Source organism: Acomys minous, assembly GCF_964271855.1.
Source record: "Acomys minous genome assembly, chromosome: 11".
In the NCBI taxonomy this organism is placed as follows: Eukaryota; Metazoa; Chordata; class Mammalia; order Rodentia; family Muridae; genus Acomys; species Acomys minous.
This window is the reverse complement of record NC_140492.1, coordinates 76,485,253-76,504,479: the sequence shown is the minus strand read 5'-3', so window position 1 is coordinate 76,504,479 and position 19,227 is coordinate 76,485,253.

The window sequence follows — 19,227 nt, the reverse complement described above, 5'->3', positions numbered from 1 at the left end:
TGTATGCTCCACCAGAAATGGAAGTACTTCAGGCATGCGTACTCGTTATCCTCCTGCCTCTGCCTCCTTTAGCAAATCCTATGGGTGTGTGTCACCACAACCAGGATCAGGATCAGGGGATTCTTCACTAGTGCCCGTACTGTCTCCTGAAGGCTGGTGGGCAGATGGATGAGAGACAGGACAAGCCTTAGGCCAAAAATTATGTGAAATTACATCGATATCAGCTCCAGTATCCAAAAGTCCTTTAAACTCTTTGCTGTTGATTGTGAGTATCATCATGGGGTGACTATTCATGGCAGCCACCCAAAAGGCTGCAGGTCCAGTGGAACCAAACCCTTGTCCTTCTCTTGCGTCTTTTAAGAAGGGGTTGGAAGTTTTAAATTGAGACAACAGGACAAGTTGAGCCACTCGGCAGGGTATACTCTGAGGTATATCAAGGACACCCTTAGTGGTTTCCATCATTATTTTTATTTCTCTGATGGTATCAGGATCAATGACTCCTGGTATGACCTTGAGGCCTCTCTTGACTGCCTGTACTTCTTGTCATCCACATGCACAAACAATTACTGAAATGAATCTTGAAACAAAAAACAAGGGGTAGAGTCTAGTCCAATGGAACTGTCAACAGCAGCAGGAGATACAACTCAGTGTTGTGTCAGTACAACCTGTGGACCCCCAGAGCGTCTATGTGTATTTGTTGCATGCTAGTGTTGCAGGCTAGTGCTAAAGCCTGCATGGCCTTGGAAACCTGACTAGGGTGATGTAGGAATGAAGAAATGACAGATATACAGAACAGCTGGGTCGTGTAGGATGTAGTCACTCTGATGGGAGCACCTACTACAATCAGCACAAGGAGAAGGGGAGAGCTAGTCTCACTAGGAGGGCTCTATTGGGGAGAGGTCATCCTGGAGGAGCAGGAGAAAGCTGTGGTTGCTGGCTTTTTGCACAGGCTGGCCCATCATTCCTAAACAGTTGCACCAGAGGAAGGCTTCATTATTCCTGGGTGTCAGTTGGGGGAAAGCTTTGACATTTGCATGTTTCTGAGTCATTGGCATCTTTGACATGGCTATGACCATGTCAATAATACACCTATGGCTTCATCTAAGAACTCACATTGTGTGTGTGTGTCTGTGTGTGTCTGTGTATCTGTGTGTGTGTGTGTGTGTGTGTGTGTGTGTGTGTGTGTGTGTGTTCCCCAACAAGTAGTTTCAGGATGACCAGAATAAAGCAGTTAGTATTGATAAAGCAGAGAGATAAGATACCTAAAGTCTCAATAGGATGTCCTCCCCTCTTACCCATTTTCCTGGTAGGTACAGTTTTTCATGGGGACATACACCTTGGACTAGTGTCTCGATATAAGTGAGTATATACCATTTAGCTCTTTTTGCTTCTGTGTGAACTCACTCATTATGACAATTTCTGGTTCAATCGATTTGTCAACAAATTTTAGAAAATCCTTGTTTTTAATAGCTGAGTAAAGGATCCAAGATGGCGGCAAGCAGTGTGGACCGTGTTTGGAAGCTCCAGTGAACAATTCAGGGAACTGCACAGATTTCTGAGCCAGGAACACCAAGGTTCCCACACCACGGCAGCAGAAGTGCTCCACAGTTCGGAGGGACCAGGGTGCGGAGGACCTGCTTGCCCCTGCACACGGGAGGAGCTCTGACTTTCTCGGATCAGAGCAGCAGCAGCAGAGACAGCAGTGGCACCAGTGGCACCAGCAGCGGTGGCTGAGGTTTGCAGCTCAGAGCCTTCCAGTGGAGGTGATTGGTGTGGTGGATGTTGGGAGTTGCTGTGGGAGAGGGGAGTATAGACAGGATTTGGGTCTCATGGTGCCTTGGGACCCAAACTGGACTCGGCAGACAGTTCAGCCCCAGAGTCCTGGGTTTGCTCAGTGAGCTGTGCCATGGAGTCACTGGCTCAGCTCAGCAAGCAATTCTGCCCAAGGCACAGCTCCCCTGCTGTGACACAGGCTGAGCCGAGTACTCACTTCAACCCTAGGCACCAGCTCAGCACAGCCGCAGTTTTCCTGCTGTGACACAAGCTGGGTGGAGCACTCAGTTCCACCCTAGGCACTTGCTCAGCGCAGTCTCAGTTCTGCTGCTGTGGCAGATGGTTCAGGCCCTGAGAATCTAGCTCAGCTCGATGCGTGGTTCGGGTCCAGTATCCTTGGCTGGACTTGGCAGGGGACCCAAAAGGCTGTGGATACCTTGGCCTGATCCAATGCTCATTCAGAGACCCAGAACAATTGCAGGACCCAGAGCAAAGGGGAGCTGAGGATTACTGGCTGTGAGAGCCCAAAACAACAGGGCTAACCTCCTGCCATCCACACCAGTGAAGTATCAGGGCTTACAGCCTACGGAAATCGTGAGAAAACAAGTGAATCTATCATCAGACTCCCTCCACCCAAATCTGGAAGTTACCCAACAAAAACAGAGACGGCAAGATGTCTAAAGGACAGCGTAAAAGCATACGCAAAAAAAACCAAAACAGTTTCCAACTATCCGAAAGAAAACAATGCAGAGAACTCAAATACAATGGAAACACAAGAAAATGACCTCAAATCCTTGGTAATGAGGATATAATAAAGGAAACAAATAAAATTCGAAATCAGATGCAGGAAGATGCAGTCAAGCAGGTGCGAGACATAAAAGAATCACATAGAGTGGAACTGGAAAAATTTCAGGAAAATGTAAACAACCAGATGAAAGAAATAAATAAAACGGTTCAAGATCTGAAGACCTATAAAGCGACAATGGGAGAAGCTCAGGAATATACAAAAAGTCAAATGAAAGAATTAAAAAAATCTGTTCAAGATATGAAGATGAAAATGGATTCAATGATAAACACACAGACAGAAGAAAAACGAGAACGTGAGACCTCAGAGAAGAAGACAAATGACACAGTGCTGAGCTTTTCTAACAGAATCCAAGAGATGGAAGAACGAATCTCAAGTCTAGAAGATACAATCACAGATCTTGAAGCAACCAGTAAAGAAAATGCCAAATCTGGAAAACTCCTGACACAAAACATCCAAGAAATTAAGGACACCATGAAAAGAAGAAATCTGAGGAAAATAGGCATTGAAGAAAGAGAAGATATCAGACTCCAAGGCCCAGAAACTATTCTCAACAAAATCATAGAAGAAAATTTCCCCCATCTAAAGAAAGAGATGCCTATAAACATACAAGAGGCATACAGAACACCAAATAGAATTGACCAGAAAAGAAAAACTGCCTGTCACATAATAATCAAAACACAAAACATAGAGAACAAAGAAAAATATTAAAAGCTGCAAGGGAAAAGGGCCAGATAACATTTAATGGCAAACCTATCAAAATTACACCCGACTTCTCAGCAGAGACCATCAAAGCCAGAAGGGCCTGAACAGAGATCCTGCAAACTCTAAGAGACCACAGATGCCAGGCCAGACTACTTTACCCAGCAAAACTATCAATAACCATAGATGGAGAAAACAAAATATTGCATGACAAAACCAAATTCAAACAGTACCTATCCACAAATCCAGCTTTACAGAAGGTACTAGAAGGAAACCTCCATCCCAAAGGGTCAAGCTACAACCAAAAGTACTCAGGAAATAGATAACTATACCATGACAAAAACACAACTACACGCTCGACTGGAACCAACATCAAAATTAAGACTCTTAACAGTAACTGGTCATTAATATCTCTCAACATCAATGGTCTCAATTCTCCAATAAAAAGACACAGACTAACTGAATGTGTGCATAAACAGGATCCAACATTCTTCTGCATTCAAGAAACACATCTCACCCATAATGATAGGCATTACCTCAGGATAAAAGGTTGGAAAAAATATTCCAAGCAAATGGTCACAAGAAGCAAGCAGGCGTAGACATTTTAATCTCAAAAAAAATAGTCTTTCAACCAAAATTAATCAAAAGGGATGAGGACAGACACTTCATACTCATCAAAGGTAAAGTCAACCAAGAGGACATCACAATTCTGAACATCTATGCTCCCAATACAAGGGCACCCACATTTGTAAAAGATCTGCTAAAAAGGCTTAAACCACACATCGATCCCCACACAATAATAGTGGGAGACTTCAACACCCCACTCTCACTGAAGGACAAGTCATTGAAACAGAAACTAAGCCGAGAAATAACATCATTAACCAATGCCATGGGTCAAATGGATCTAACAGATATCTATAGAAACTTTCACCCAAACAAGAAAGAATATACCTTCCTCTCTGCATGCCATGGAACCTTCTCCAAAATTGATCACATCGTAGTTCACAAAGAAAGCCTCAACAGATACAAGAGGATTGAAATAATACCTTGTATCCTATCAGATCATTATGGGCTTAGGCTGCAATTCAACAACAACAGAAATAACAAAAAGCCTACATGTATGTGGAAACTAAACAACTCTCTGCTAAATGACACCTGGGTCAGGGAAGAAATAAAGAAAGAAATCAAGGAGTTTCTGAAATTCAATGAAAATGAAGGAACAACATACCCAAATTTGTGGGATACATTGAAAGCAGTGCTAAGAGGAAAATTCATAGCACTAAGTGCCTTTAAAAAGAAATTGGAAGCATCGCACATAAGCACCTTAATGACACAACTGGAAGCCCTAGAAAAAAAGAAGCAGAAACACCCAAAAGGAGTAGACGTCTGGAAATAATCAAACTCAGGGGTGAAATTAACAAATTAGAAACTAAGAAAACAGTCCAAAGAATCAACAAAACCAAGAGCTGGTTCTTTGAGAAAATCAACAAGATAGATAGACCACATTAGCCAAACTAACTAAAAGGCAGAGAGACAGTATTGAAATCAACAAAATCAGAAATGAAAAGGGAGACTTAACAGACACTGAAGAAATACAAAGAACCATAAGATCCTACTTTGAAGGCATATATGCCACAAAATTTGAAAATCTAAGGGAAATGGATGATTTTCTTGATCAATTTCACTTGCCAAAGTTGAGTGAAGAACAGATAAATAAGCTAACTAGTCCCATTTCCCCTACAGAAATTGAAGCAATCATTGATAGTCTCCCAACCAAATAAAGCCCAGGGCCAGATGGTTTCAGTGCAGAATTCTACCAGACCTTCAAGGGTGAGCTAATACCGATACTCTTCAAGCTACTCCAAAAGATAGAAAGGGATAGAACATTACCAAATTCATTCTATGAGGCCACAGTCTCACAAAGATTCAACAGAGAAAGAGAATTTCAGACCAATTTCCCTTATGAACATCGATGCAAAAATACTAAATAAAATACTTGCAAAATGAATACAAGAACACATCAAAGATATCATTCATCATGACCAAGTAGGCTTCATCCCAGGCATGCAGGAATGGTTTAATATACGGAAATTCATCAATGTAATCCACCATATAAACAAACTGAAAATAAAAAACCACATGATCATCTCTTTAGATGCAGAGAAAGCATTTGATAAAATCCAACATCCATTCATGTTTAAAGTTTTAGAGAGATCGGGAATACAAGGCTCTTTCCTCAACATAATAAAGGCTCTATATAGGAAGCCAATAGCCAAAATCAAAGTAAATGGTGAGATACTCAAGGAAATTCCTCTAAAATCAGGAACAAGGCAAGGCTGCCCACTCTCTCCATATCTCTTCAATATAGTACTCAAAGTTCTAGCCAGAGCAATAAGACAACAAAAGGAGATCAAGGGTATTCAAATGGGAAAGGAGGAAGTCAAATTATCCCTATTTGCAGACGATATGATAGTGTACATAAGTGACCCTCAAAATTCCACCAGAGAACTCCTACAGCTGATAAACACCTTCAGCAAATTGGCTGGATACAAAATTAACACAAAAAAGTCTGTAGCCTTCCTATATACAAATGACAAGCTTGCAGAGGAAGAAATTAGGAAAACTACACCCTTTACATTAGCCACAAGCAATATAAAATAATTAGGAGTTACTCTAACTAAGCAAGTGAAGGACTTGTTTGAAAAAAATTTCAAAACTCTAAAGAAAGATATTGAAGATGACATGAGAAAATGGAATGATCTTCCTTGCTCATGGATTGGGAGAATTAACATAGTAAAAGTGGCCATCCTACCAAAAGCAATCTACAGATTCAATGCAATCCCTATCAAAATACCTACACAATTTTTAAAGACATTGAAAGTTCAATTCTGAACTTCATATGGAAAAACAAAAAACCCAGAATATCTAAAACAATCTTGTACAATAAAAGGTGCTCCGGAGGAGTCACCATACCTGATCTCAAACTGTACTATAAAGCAATAGTAATTAAAACAGCATGGTACTGGCACAGCAAAAGGCTGGTTGATCAGTGGAATCGAATCGAAGACCCAGATATGAATCCACACACATATGGTCACTTGATTTTCGACAAAGAAGCCAAATCCATTCTATGGAAAAAGGATAGCATCGTCAACAAATGGTGCTGGTCTAACTGGATGTCTATGTGTAAAAAATTGAAACTGGACCCATATTTGTCACCTTGTACAAAACTCAAATCCAAGTGGATTAAAGACCTCAGCACAAAACCAGAGACACTAAGTCACTTAGAAGAAAAATTGGGGAAGAGCCTGGAACATATTGGCACAGGAGACATCTTCCTGAACAGAACATCAACAACCCAGGCCTTAAGGTCAACAGTTAATAAATGGGACCTCATGAGGCTAAGAAGATTCTGTAAGGTAGGAGACACTGTCAAGAGAACAAAACGACAGCCTACAGACTGGGAAAAGATCTTCACCAACCCTATATCTGACAAAGGTCTAATATCCAAAATATATAAAGAACTCAAGAAATTAAACAGCACCAAACCAAATAACCCAATTGAGAAATGGGACTTGGAACTAAACAGAGAATTCTCAAAAGAGGAATATCAAATGGCTGAGAAACACTTAAAGAAATGCTCAACCTCCTTAATCATCAGGGAAATGCAAATCAAAACCACTCTGAGATTCCATCTTACACCCATCAGAATGGCTAAGATCAAAAATTCAAGCGACACCACATGCTGGTGAGGATGTGGGGAGAGGAACACTCCTTCATTGCTGGTGGGAATGCAAACTAGTACAGCCACTTTGGAAATCTATCTGGTGCTATCTCAGAAAAATGGGAATAGGGCTTCCTCAAGACCCAGCTATTCCACTCCTTGGAATATACCCAGAAGATGCTCCAGAACACAACAAGAAAATTTGCTCAACCATGTTCATAGCAACCTTATCCATAATAGCCAGAACATGGAAACAGCCTAAGTGTCCATCAGTAGAAGAATGGATAAAGAAACTGTGGTACATATACACTATGGAATATTACTCAGCTATTAAAAACAAGGAATTCCCAAAATGTGTGACCAAATGGGTTGAGCTAGAAATGATCATAATGAGTGAATTAAACCAGAAGCAGAAAGACTCAAATGGTATATACTCAGTTATATCTGCATATTAGCCCAAGGGGCATGTCCCACGAAAGCCTTCACTTACCAGGAAACTGAGACAGAGGGGAGGACATTCTAGTGGGACTCTAGATGAGAGAATCATGGGAGAAAGGCAAAGTAGAAGGACCCAGAGTGTCCTAGAAGCCTACAAGTAGAACATTACGATAGGCAGATTTGGGCCCAGGGGTCCCGCCCAAACTAAGGCACCAGCCAAGGACAATACAGGCGGTAAACCTTAAGCCCCTACCCAGATCTAGACAATGGACAGAACACTCTCCACAGTAGAGTGGAGAGTGGGATATTACTTTCTCACATACTCTGGTGCCTCACCTTTGACCATGACCCCTGGACGGGGAGACCTGGTGGCAATCAGAGGAAGGACAGCAGGTTACCAAGAAGAGACTTGATACCCTATGATCATATAGAGGGGGAGGTAATCCCCCTCAGGAACAGTCATAGGGGAGGGGAATAAGGGGAAATTGGGAGGGAGGGAAGAATGGGAGGATACAAGGGATGGGATAACCATTGAGATGTAACAAGAATAAATTAATAAAGGAGAAAAAAACTAAAAAAAAATAAAAATAAAAAAGGTAGCTGAGTAAGCTGAGTAGTATTCCATAATGTAGATGTACCACAGTTTCTTTATCCATTCTTCTACTGAGGGACACGTAGAGGTGTGAGAAGCCTGGGAGAATAAGGAAATAGAAGAATCCAGTGGGTTCTGGAAAATTACAGGCGAGTCTGGGCCCTGGGGTCCTCTGCAAACTATGGCAACAGCCAAGGGAAATATAGGCAGTAAACCTCGAACCCCTACCCAGACTAGCCGATAGACAGGACATTCTCCACTGTTGAGTGGAGAAGGAGATCTGACTTTCACACAAACTATGGTGTCCCATATTTGAACATGTCCCTTGGATGGAGATGCCTGGTGGCACTCAGAGGAAGGATAATAGGTCACCAAGGAGAGACTTGATACCCTATGAGCATATACAGGGGGAGGAGGTCCCCCTCAGACACAGACATAGGGGAGGGGAGTAGGGGGGAAGTAGGAGGAAGGGAGGAATGGGAGGATACAAGGGATGTAATATGAATAAATTAATAAAAATACATAAAAAGGAAAGATAAGATACATTTAAAGAGTCAAGTATGGAGAGAAACATGCTGAAGTGACTCAGTAGCAGCTGTATATGTGACTGACAGACTTGAAGCTACTCCTCTTCCTCCTCATCCTTCTCCTCTTCCTCCTCTTGCTCCTCCTCCTCCTCTCTCTCCTCTTCCTCTGCCTCCTCCTCATCCTCACCCCCCTTCTCCTCTTCTCCTTTTTTGGATTTTGTTCCAGACAGGGTTTCTCTGTATAGCCTTGGTGTCCTGGACTTGATTTGTATACCCATCTGTCCTCGAACTCACAGTGATCCATCTATCTCTGCCTCCCTCAATGCTGGGACTAAGCACCTGGCTTGTCCTTTTTCTTTCTTTTTTTTCTTTTTTCTCTTTTAGGTTTTTGAGACAGGGTTTCTCTGTATAGCCTTGGCTGTCCTGGACTCACTTTGTAGACCAGGCTGGCCTCAAATTCACAGAGATCTGCCTGCCCCTTCCTTGAAAGTACTGGGATTAAAAGTGTGCACCACCACAGCCCAGCAGTCCTTTTTCTTATTCCATAGTAATCTGTCTTTGAAGAGAAGCCTTTTTTAGGCACTTGGTGCTAACTTATACCTGGAGAAGGGAGAGAGCTAGGAGAGATGAAACTCAGGTCGAATGTCAAGTGGCTTAGTCAGTTCTGTTAAAATTCTTTGTGTTACACAACAAGAGACAAAAATTAGAACTAGAGGACAAAAGAGGATCCTTTCCCATTTCTATGATCACTACATGAGACTCCCTGGACCTGAGGCAGGTCCTGTGCTTGGAGACAGGATGCTATGGGAGTCTGAGGCAAGAAGGCTTTGGATGCCTAGTTCTTGCTGGGCTTGTGTAAGCCTCATTGTAGGGTTAGCTGTATCAGGCTCTGCGTAAGGCCTGACAAGGATAGTGAATTAGCTGTATCAGGCCCTATGTGTGGCCTGACAGAGATAGTGAGTTAGCTGTATCAGGCCCTATGTGTGGCCTGACAGAGATAGTGAGTTAGCTGTATCAGGCCCTATGTGTGGCCTGACAGGGACAGGGAGTTAGCTGTAACAGGCCATATGTGTGGCCTGACTGTGACTCTGTCAGGAATAGAGGGCGGGTCATTTGGAATTTAGGGCTAAATGTGTGTGTGTGTGTGTGTGTGTGTGTGTGTGTGTGTGTGTGTGTGTGTGTGTATGCATGCACAGAGAGAAACATGAGCAGAGAAAACATGAGAAACAAGGTGGGTTGAGGCCTCCCAAATATGTAATTCTCTAGCAACTGATGAAGAAGAAAATTTTATTGATGAAATTACTGACAGCAATTTTTAAAAGGTCGGGAGATTGTTGTGGTAAAATGCTTGGTGCTCAAGCATGAGGAGCTGAGATTAGGTCTCCAAATTCTACATAAAAGGCAGACATGGTAGTGAGACTGTAACTCCAGCACTGCTGTGGCAAAGATGAGAGACTTCCAGAGTCACAAATTAGCAGTCTAGTGTGCACTGTGTAAACCAAAATTTCAGTCAAACAAGGTGGAAGGTAAGAACAGCCCCTTAGATTATCTTTAACCTCCACACGCATACCTAATGCTCCTGTGCTGACACATGAACAGTCACACAGAAAAAAAATTAGAGAAGCTTCTTGTTGCTGTGAGTTAGTGCAGAGACCCCCAGTTCCTCAGAGTGCTGAGAATAAAGGATTACAGGTGCTCACTCATAGGTGGGACATCTGTAGCAATGCCCACTCCCACACGGTTCAGGGAACATTTCACAGGAGGAGGCAAAAAGAGTGTAAGAGGTGGATAATGGGGAGGAGCACTGAGAAATGCATCTTCTGGACTTCACATGGTGGTTGCATTCATGAACTCAACAGCAGCTGCCATTAGCTGCACTAAAAAGCTGCATTTGAGAATCCAGCCCTGATTCTGGCAAGATGGGGAGGTGCTCTCCAAGTCCCATCCCTTACCCAGGGGTTATTGAAGCTGTGGCCACTGATGGATTTCTCATGATTCAGTGGGTGACTCCACACCCATACAGAACTGGGTAGCACTTGCAAAGAGTTCAAGGAGCCTGGCTGAGGGCCTGAGTGAAGGTGTTGTTGGCATAAGCTTAGCTATATTAAGGGCCCCATTGGAGTCATCAAGCTCAGAGGGAGGGTAGAGCCCTCCTGGGGGTGCTGAGTGTGAGTGTTAACAGTGCGTGCAGAGAATTCTCACTGTGCTTTTCTCCCCCCACCCTTGTTTGTGCCTGAAGACTACCCACCAGAGACTGCTCCTCCTACCAAGAGATTCCAATCCCAGCATTCTGTCTGTGTCTGTGTGTGTTTGTTTTTATCTCATTCTCTTGCTGTGCTCCAGGCAGGTCCCTGGAGCTGTGCACGAGTGCAGCAGTAATTTGACTTAGTATGTAACAAACAAACAAAAATCCTACTGTGTTCTTCCTTATTCTAAGATACATCTTCTTTATGATAACACATTTTAATTTGGGGTGCACCTTAAAATTGATGTTATCTTTGCACCCATCAGATTTTGACACTATTCTTCTTTGTCATTTGTCATAGAGTCCTTCTCTGGTTTCAGCATATAAAAAGGAGGGAAAAGTGACAGTCCCCTGACTAGCATCAGGTGTAAACATTTTCTGTCTCTCATACCAACATCTGTGAAACAGACAGGTCTCCTGCCTTCGCCAGTTCCACCATTCACCTCATACACATGCAGCTACTCTAGACCACATTTTCCCTTCACCTCCACACTCTGGCCCAGTATCCCTTTGTTGCCTGCCTTAGGGAGCAGACATTTTCAGTCTGAGCTGGCTTCAGAAGCTCAGGGACTGGTCCCCAGTGGAGACAGGAGTGGCTATGGGAGAGGCAAGTGTGAGGTTTTCAGCCAGACATGGCCCTGAATAGATTTGCTGAGCGACAGACAGGGTCACATTCTAAGAAATGCATTGGCAGGTGACCTCATAACTATGCAGACATCCCCGAGAGTAGGGACAGGACCTAAGCCAGCTGTGCTGCCACTGGGATCATTGTTGAATATGCAGGATTCATTAGCTAGATGGTCCTGCCTCAGCCTCCTGTGCTGAGATTATAGGTGAGGACCATCAGGCCCAGCTTCCACAACATCTTCATGGATCAGTGACAGTGTTCATTTGGTTCAGCTCTTTTCTTGAAATAACTAGAATCTACCTGCCTGTGCCTCACTTGCCCTGTTAGTCTAGAGGAAATAGTTTCCAAGATAATGGATGAGACAGCCTAAAAGTGCTAAAGCACTGAGCTTCTGTGGCTTCCAATTGGAGTGTTTTAACAATAATGTCTGATGTGAGAGTCCTAGACTGACAGTGCACACTAGACCAACAGCTATGTGAGCTTCTCCCTGGACCTGTTGTGAGCCTGAGCTGTTCTGCTTCCTGTCTCTCAGCTCTCAAGTTCCTTTTCTGTACTGGTTACCAGTCCCTGGTGATTTTTTTCACTGGATGAATTTATTTTCTCTTGGTAATGTATTCCTGGCCCTGAGGATGAGGTACATTGTGCAGTATTTACAGTGTCCCCAAGATGCTCTGCTGCCTCCTATTGCTGTAGTGCTGCAAACTGTAATCTCTTTAGAAGTCCAGGTTCTCTCTGTATGTCACTTAGAAATGTTTTCAGCCCAAGTCTGATTTTTAGTGGTTCTGGATTGCCGCTTGACAGAGAGGTAACTCTGTATCAGCTTGAGATTATAACATGTTAGCTTATTTTATTTGGTGTGTCTGGTGTGCCTTTTAAATAGCCGTGGTAGGGAAATCCATGGGTCTCCTGTTGCTGGTTGCATGATCAGTTGTGTTTATATTCATTTAAGATGACTAGTTGAAGGCAGTTGCGAATGTTTTCGAGACTTCTAGTTGGTGTTGACCTTCAACGCAGGCCCATTCTTTCTGAGCAGAAAAACAAAATATCAATTCTCCTCAGAATCTATGGACTGTCTATGTGTAGATATTAAAGAAAACAATCAACAGTGTTGCTGTGCCTTGAGTTCTAGATTACACCTCTGGAATTTGAAATAGGAAAGTTGGAATAATAACAAGAAGACTGTGTGTTATGTGTATATTCCTGGTGTATCTGATTAGACTTTATACACTGTGCTATTTTATTCTCATATTTCCCTTTTAGGTAACATGAAACAAATTACACCAGGTTCTGGTCAAGAGAAAGCATCTTACTATTTTACTTAAAATGAATAGTTTGGTGCAAAGTGCTCGACTGAAACTTTGCCTTCTTAATTCACCTGACTGTTGACATTAGTATTCTTTCTCTATCATTAGAGTTACTAGTGCAGATTCTTGCATGGTAGTCAGATTTACCATTTGGTAGGGAAATAAGAAAGGTAATGTTTCAATTTTTATGGACATGTATTCTCTGCACCGTAGAAGCATAGATAGATAAGTTGATTGACTATTTTTGTTTCTTTAAGGTGAGGTTTCTCTGTGTAGCTTTGGTTGTCCCTAAAGTCACTGTGTAGATCAGTATGGCCTCAAACTCAGAGATCCATCAGCTTCTGCTTCCTGAGTGCTGGGATTATAGGCATGCTCCACCACCACTAGACTGGAAGAAACATTTTTACAGGGATTCTCCCACCCACAGTTTCTCTTCTCTCTGCAGGCCCTCTGGCCTCCAGCAGCCCCCCTCCCCAGGCCTGATAGCCATCCTTATTTTTCTCTCTGCTCCCTCTCCTGTGTTGTTCCCTCTCTTCTACTGCTTCTGCTGTCTATTCTACTTCCTTTTCTGAGTGAGATTTAAATATACTCCCTTGGGTCCTTCTTGTTACTTAGATTGGTGGGGTCCATGAATTATAGTATGTTTATGCTACACTATATGTCTATATGCTTATAAGTGAGTAGATATCATGTATGTCTTTCTGGGTCTTAGTTACCTCATTCAGGATGATATTTTCTAGTTCCATCCATTTGCCTGCAAATTGCATAATTTCCTAGGTTTTGATAGCAGAATAGTATTCTGTTGTATAAATGTACCAGTTTCTTTATCCATTCTTCCATTGAGGGACATCTAGGTTGTTTCCAGTTTCTGGCTATAATAAGTAAGCTACTATGGTCATAGTTGAGCAGATGTCTTTCTTGTATGGTGGAACATCTTTTGAGTATATGCCCAGAAGTAGTATAGCTGGGTCTTTGTTCTGAGAAAGCACCAGACTGATTCCAAAGTCTGGAATATAAGTTTGTACTCCCACTTGCAATGGAGTAGTGTTTTCTTTGCTCCATATCCTAACCAGCATGTGCTGTCACTTGTGATCTTGATTTAGCCATTCTGACAGGTGTAAGATGGAATCTCAGAGTTGTTTTGACTTGCATTTCCCTGGTGATTAAGGACATTGAACATTTCTTTATGTGTTTCTCAGCCACTCGAGATTCCTCTTTTGAGAATTATCTGTTTACCCCTGTACCAAGTTTTAAATTAGATTATTTGGATTGTTACTTTTTAATTTCTTGGGTTCTTTATATATTTTGGATATTAGCCCTTTGTCAGATGTAGGGTTGGTGAAGATCTTTTCCCAGTCTGTAGGTTCTCATTTTGTTCTGTTGACAGTGTTAGCAAAGATTTTCAGTTTTCGGAAGTCCCATTTATTAATTGTTGATCTTAGAGCCTGGGCTGTTGGTGTTCTGTTCAGGAAGTTGTTTCCCTTACCAATGAGTTCAAGGCTCTTCCCCACTTTCTCTTCTAATAGATGTAGTGTATGTGCTGTTATGTTGAGGTGTTTGATCCACTTGGACTTGAGTTTTGTGATAGATATGCATCTATTTGCATTATTCTACATGTAGACATCCACTTAGATCAGCACCATTTGTTGAAGATGATTTCTATGCCTGTACCAGGAAGCATTTATTACTATTGTTCTGTAGTACAGCTTGAAGTCAGGCATGGTGACACCTCCAGAAGTTCTTTTATGGTACAGGAATGTATTAGCTGTTCTGGATTTTTTTGTTTTTTCCTATCAAGTTGAGAATTGTTCTTTCAAGGTCTGTAAAGAATTGTGCTGATATTTTGAAGGAGTTGCATTGAATCTGTAGGTTGCATTTGGTAAGATGTCCATTTTTAGTATGTTAATTCTACTGATCCATGAGCATGGGACATCTTTCCGTCTTCTGATAGCTTCTTCAATTTCTTTCTTCAGAGACTCAAAATTCTTGTCATATGGGTCTTTTACTTGCTTGGTTAGAGTTACACCAAGATACTTTATATTATTTGTGGCTATTGTGAAGGGTGTTGTTTCCCTAATTTCTTTCTCAGCTGGTTTGTAGTTTGTATATAGGAGGAATACTGATTCTTTTTAAAAGTTAATTTTGTATCCAGCCACTTTGCTGAAGGTGTTTATCAGCAGTAGGAGTTCTTTGGTAGAATTTATTGAGTCACTTACGTAAACTGTATTAACATCTACAAAATCTACAAATAGCGATACTTTGACTTCTTCCTTTCAAATTTGTATCCCATTGATCTCCTTTTATTGTCTTTTGCTCTGGCTAGGATTTCAAGTACTCTAATGAAGAGATACAGAGAGAGTGGGCAGCCTTGTCTTGTCCCTGACTTCAGTGGAATTGCTTTATGTTTTTCTCAATTTAATTAAGTGTTGGCTATCAGATTCTGCATATCACCTTTATTGTGTTTAGGTGTGTGATTTTTGATTTGTATCCCTGATCTCTCCAAGACTTTTAACATGAAGAGGTATTGGATTTTTTTCAAATGCTTTTACAGAATCTAATGAAATTACCACTTTTTCCTTCAGTTTGTTTATAGGGTAGATTGTGTTGATGGATTTTTGTGTATTGAACCACCCCTGCATCCCTGGGATGAAGCCTACTTGATCATGGTGGATGATATTTTGTATGTCTTCTTGGGTTCAGTTTGTGAATATTTTATTGAGTACTTTTACATCAATGTTCATAAGGGAAATTGGTCTGATATTCTCTTTCTTTGTTGGGTCTTTGTGTGGTTTAGGTATCAGGGTGACTGTGTCATCATAGAATGAGTTTGGCAATGTCCCTTCTGTTTCTATTTTGTGGAATAATTTGAAGAGTATTGGTATTAGCTCTTCTTTAGAATTCTATACTGAAATTATCTGGCCCTGGGCTTTTTGTTGTTGTTGTTGTTCGGAGACCTTTAGTGATGCTTGTGTTCCCTAAAGAGCTATTGGACTATTTAACTTGTTTACCTGATCTTGATTTAACTTTAGTAAGTGGAATCTATCAAGAAAAATGTCCATTTCATTTAGATTTTTCCCATTTTTAGAGCCTAGGTCTTTGAAGTAGGATCAATGATTCTTTTGATTTCCTCAGTATCTGTTGTTTTCATTTTTTTCATTTCTGATTTTGTTGATTTGGATATTTTCTCTGTAACGAACTAGCTCGTGCCTTCTTTGATTTTTTTTGTATTGTTCTCTTTGTTTCTAAGTTATTGATTTCAGCATTAGTTTGATTACTTCTTTCTATCTACACTTCTTGGGTGTATTCATTTGTTTTTTCCTAGGTCTCTCAGGTGTGCTGTTAAATTCCCAGAATGATATCTTTCCAATTTCTTTATGAAGGCACCTAGTGCTATGATATTTCCTCTTAGCACTGCTTTCATTGTGTCTCTTAAGTTTGGGTATGCTGTGCTTTCATTTTCATTGAAAATAAGTCTTTAATTTCTTTCTTTCTTTCTTTCTTTCTTTCTTTCTTTCTTTCTTTCTTTCTTTTTTCTTTCTTTCTTTCCTGACCCAATGGTCATTGAGTAGGGAGTTGCTCAGTTTCCCTAAGTGTGTAGGCTTTTTGATATTTCTGTTGTTGAAGTCCAGCTTTAGTTCATGGTGGTCTGATAAGATACAAGGGGTTATTTCAGTTTTCTTGTATCAGTTGAGGTTTACTTTGCAACCAACAATGTGGTCAGTTTTAGAGAAGACTCTGTGTGGTGCTGAAAAGAAGCTATATTAAAAAGTTCTGTAGATATCTGTTAGGTCCATTTGATTCATGAAACTGGTTAGTGTCATTATTACTTGATTTACCTTCTGTTTCCTTGACCTCTCCTTTGGTGAAAGGGGGAATGTTGAAGTCTTTCACTATTAGTTAGTAGAGATTGATGTGTGCTTTTAGCTTTAATAATGTTTCTTTTACAAATGTGGGTGCTCTTGTATTTGGAGTATAGATATTTGGAATTGGGATGTCATCTTGGTTTTTTCCTCTGGTGAGAATGAAGTATCTTTCTCCATCTCTTTTGATTAATTTTGGTTGAAAATCTATTTTATTAGATATTAGAGTGGCTACTCTAGCTTGATTCTTGGGTCTTTTTGCTTGGAAAACTTTTTTCTTGGCCTTTATTCTGAGGTAAAGTATTTTGTTGCCAAGGTGTGTTTCTTGTGTGCATCAGAATGATGGGAGCTGTTTACACATCCATTCTGTTAGCCTGTGCCTTTTTATTTGGGAATTGAGTCCATTGATGTTGAGAAATATTACTGACCCATGACTGTTAATTCCTTTTAGTTTGATGTTGTTGGTAGTGTGTTTGTGTGCTTATCTTTTTTTGGTTTTGCTGCAATGGAGTTCTTTATATCCTGGTTGTTTTTTTTGGGGGGGGGTGTAGTTAACCTCCTTTGGTTGGAGTTTTTCTTCTAGTATCTTCTGTAGGGCTGGGTGTGTTCATAGATATTGTTTAAAGTTTGGTTTTGCCAAGGAATATCTTGTTTTCTTCATCTATGGTGACTGAAAGCTTTTCTGATGTAGTAGTCTGGGCTGACATCTGTGATCTTCTAGGGTCTGCAAGACACCACCCAGGCCCTTCTGTCTTTTAGAGTCTCTGTTGAAAAGTCAGGTGTGATTCTGCTAGATCTGCCTTTATATATTACTAGGCTTTTCCTATTGCAACTCTTAATGTTTTTTTTTCTGTACATTTAGTGTTTTGATTATTATGTGACAGGATAAATTTCTTTACTGGTCTAATCTATTTGTTGTTCTATAAGTCTCTTGTATGTTTAAAGGCATCTCTTTAGGTTGCAAAAGTTTTCTGCTATGATTTTGTTAAATATTTTCTGGTCCTTGGAGCCAAGAATAGTCTCTTTTATTTATTCCTATTTTTCTTGTGTTTTGTCTTTTGATTGTGTCCTCAATTTCTTGGATGTCTTGTGTCAGGAATTTTTTAGATTTAATATTTTCTTTGACAGATGTATTAATTTCAATTATATCTTCTATGCCTGAGAGTCTACCCTCCATCTCTTTTACTCTGTTGGTAATATTTACCTCTGTGGTTCCTGTTCTCTTCCCTGAATTTTTCCTATCCAGGGTTTCCTCAGCTTGTGTTTTCTTAATTGAATCTATTTCCGTTTTCAGGTTTTGAACTGTTTTATTCATTTCCTTCACCTGTTTGATTGTTCTTACACAATCAACAAAATCCAGCGCAATACGACATTACCAGATGGTTGTCCCTGGCATTGGCTGGTTGTTCCTGGTGCCCATTTGACTACTCTGGGATGGTGGGTGGGGCCATGGGTTTGAGGCTGGAACTCAGCAGCTAATAACCCACAACTCTCCTCCGCTGGCTATGTTCCAGCTGGACCTACAGTCAGGGGATTAGGGTGAGGGTGTCTTAACCTGTATGATCCTCAGATCCGGCAGGTCTCCTAATGAAAGCTAGTAGAGCCATGGACCATAGGCTGGGACTGGGCATCCCTGGAACTTGGGCAGTGTCCTTGGGAAGGCGGTAAGTGCTGGGAGGCTGAAGGGTGGAGCTACAGATACCTGGAAGCTGGGATCCCTCTTCATGCTGGGGAAACAGGGACACTGGCGTTTTGGAGTCAGCAGCACGGCCATTCACTTGCTCCGCAGCCATTAAGCTCCTGCTACCAAGATACCATGTGTGCTAGGTACTGCCATATTGGAGTGAGACCCTGTATGATCCTGTTGTCAAACAGATCTCCTCAGGGAGCTGGGTGGAGCCATGAACTGGAGACTGGGACTGTGCATTCCTGGAACTCAGGATCTGTCTTTGGGAAGGCAGGAGGAGCCCGGGGCCTAAGGGTGAATCCAGTGCTTTCCTGGAATGCTGTCCTTGGGGAAAGGAGGGGAGAAGAGTGGGGGTGCCTAACAGCCCTGACTGTCCTGGAATGCTGTAGTCCAGGCTGGCCTTGAGCTCATGGAGATCTTCCTGCCTCTGCCTTGCAAGTGCTGGGATTAAAGGCGTGTGCCACCATTGCCCAAGTAACAAAATCCTCCTTGTGGGAGTCCTGGATCCACGTTTGGTATCTGGAGCTAATGAGGTTCTCTTGGTCACACATTTTTATAGCTCACACTTTAGACTATAGAGGTCCACTGAACAGCCTTTTAGTCTACACTGTCTTGGCTCTGGAGGTGTCAGAATGCTTTTATCACACTAAAGAAGGCCAGATCCTGCTCCCTCTTCTGGACCTGGAGCTGGACTCTACCCAGAAAGAAAATGCACCTTCAGGAAGGACTCACTACAGCAGAGAGTGAGGAGTAGCTATACATACTGTCTACACACTGTAGGAGACTTTCTGACCCTGAGGGAAAATGAAACTTTTTGGTGGCTTCCCTGGTCGACATCTTTATTTTTTTAAGATGAGAAACTAAATCACTTTTCTAGGATACTTTAAATATCATATTGCCTGGAGCAAGGGCAATGGCTAAATGTCTTTTCAAGGTCTTCCT